Source organism: Ursus americanus, chromosome 12 (genome assembly GCF_024610735.1).
Source record: "Ursus americanus isolate L20-20 chromosome 12, mUrsAme1.1.p, whole genome shotgun sequence".
Classification (NCBI taxonomy): Eukaryota; Metazoa; Chordata; class Mammalia; order Carnivora; family Ursidae; genus Ursus; species Ursus americanus.
This window is the reverse complement of record NC_142138.1, coordinates 8,815,900-8,818,508: the sequence shown is the minus strand read 5'-3', so window position 1 is coordinate 8,818,508 and position 2,609 is coordinate 8,815,900.

Genomic DNA, 2,609 nt, shown 5'->3' with positions numbered 1-2,609 from the left:
GATGTAACTGACAGTTGAGCTCTCAAGTCATGCTGGACCTCACTTGCTGTGAAAGTAGTTGCCCTTTTGTTTCTGAGCAGACTAGCCTCTCTTTTCTAGAAAACCTTGTGATATACCTCATATGGTGCAGATGCCTTGAAAGGGGATGCTCATTCTCTTCAAGAGCCATCATAGCCACTCCCTGTTACCATTAGACCCTAATTAAGGGTCAATTTTCAGCATGCTCCATAGGATCAAGTACACAGTATTACCCAGGAAGAAATAGCTTACACACCACTAAAAGGATTGAAAGGCTTTGCTAATACATATCAGCAGAGATCTGGGAAATGTGGGAGTAATTCTGAAAGAATTGGACCAAGGTAAGTGGAATATTACACTGGATTTAATGCATTAGCTAGTGGGAGCTTAACAGCATACTTGATTTGTTGATGGAACTTGGACTCAACAGTGGCTTATGTTTAATAAAGTTGAGATACCAGAGCTTCCCTGGCATGATGTGGGTAAGTGCCACCATCAAATATGTAAAAGAACTTGAACATGGAACATTTGCCAAGATAGACAACATTCTGGGTCATAAAACAAACTCAAGAGATACAATATAATTGAAATAATACAAAGTATATTTCTGAACACAATGAAATTAAACTAGGAATAAGTAACACGAAGATATCTGAAAAACACTATTAAAGAACCCATGGTCAAGCAGAATGTCTCAAGGGAAATTAGAAATACTCTAAATTGACTGAAAATAAAAACATGGGTAACATTAATGGAAGCAATGAAGTAAGAACTCCAAAAATCCTCCCCTCTTTAAAAGCAAAGAAAACAAATGGCCAAAATTGTCAAAATCAACTTTTTCTAGAACTCTGGAAATTAGTCTAATGTTTGCAGCAATCCAGGAACCACTTGTTTAAGAAAAGTGATAGACTTTGTAAGCACAGCAAGCCTTGAAGTATGTTAATTTGCTTTATTTCCTATTTTTTTTAAAGATTTTATTTGTTTGTTAGAGAGAGCACACAAGCAGGAGGAACGGCAGGCAAAGGGAGAAGCAGGCTCCCCGCCAAGCAAAGAGCCCAATGTAGGACTCAGCCCCAGAACCCTGGGATCATGACCTAAGCTGAAGGCAGATGCTTAACCAACTGTGCCACCCAGGTGTCCCAATTTGCCTTATTTCCATCTTCCTCTCTCAAGCTCGGTGATATGCTTAGAAACCAACAGTTTCACAGTCATGGTGAAAATCAGAAGCCTTGCATCCATGAGAAGGAGCTCCCCCAAATCTCTATTGTCAGAGAATTGTCATTATTTGACCTACCTGACAGTTCTCTGGGAAATCTCATTCAGGGGGCTTGCTTTATTTCACCTGGTTCAGAGCTCACCCAGTATGAACAGCCTATTCCTTGGAGTATTTGTCATAAACAATCACAGGCAATTGTTGAACATCAAGGTTGCCTAGTGTGGCAGTAACAGGGTAAACACAAAGCTGACCAAAAACCTTAAAAGGAAAATCTGAGGAATGAGATGCCCACACGGGGTCTTAAAAAACTCTGACCTAGTCCTAGAAATTTATAAGGCCATGCACATACATGGGGCTGTGAGCATGACAGAGCTATGTGTATGTGCAGAAAAGACCTGATAAAGCTTTAAGCTCTCACTTGTGACTGACCTTGAGTCTAAATAAGCAGGAACTGACAGCTAACACAGAGTTGTAAACCGCCTGCCTGAGTGTTGAAACTGTGCCCCAATTTATACACAGGGCTCCTTGGCAAAGACTAGGAGACTTGCTGATTCCAAACATTTAAGAAAATCTCTGTAACTGTTAGCTGACCACTAAGGTTACTGAGCAGAGCCTTCAGAGACCACACATGAAAAAGAATACATACTTTACAGAATGAGTTATAGAAAGTCACTAAGCAAGTAAACAGCGACAATAAACAACAACAATAAACAAACAACCATCAATAACAATAAACCCTGGAGGGGGGAAGAATCTGATTTCCATAGCTGCCACATTATATTATTTAAAATATTGGTTTTTGACAGAAATTTTGAGATTCAAAGAAACAAAGTATGACTCATATACTGGAAGAAAGGAGCCAATAAAAACTGCCCCTGAGAAAGATAAGACACTAGACTTATTAAACAAAAACATTGGTTATTATTAAATATGTTTAAAGAACTAGAGGAAACTATTTCTAAAGATCTAAAGGAAGGTATGAGAATGATGCCTCACCAACCAAATAAAGAATATCAATAAAGAGATATAAATTATTTAAAAGAACCAAATAGAAATTCTAGAGTTGAAAATGACTGAAATGAAAAAATTACTAGAGGAGTTCAACAGCAGATTTGAGATGGCAGAAGAAAGAATTCGTGAAGTTGAAGATAGATCAATTGAAATTATCTAGATAGAGGAACAGAAAGAAAACAAGTATGAACAAAAATATATAGATTCTGAGACTTGTGGGACACCATCAAGTATACCAATATATGCATAATGGTATTTGTAGAAGGAGAGGAAAGGAAGGAGAGAAGATGGGAGAGGAAGGAAGGGAAATAGGAAATATACTGGAAGAAACAATGGCTGAAAACTTCCCAAATTTGATGAAAAA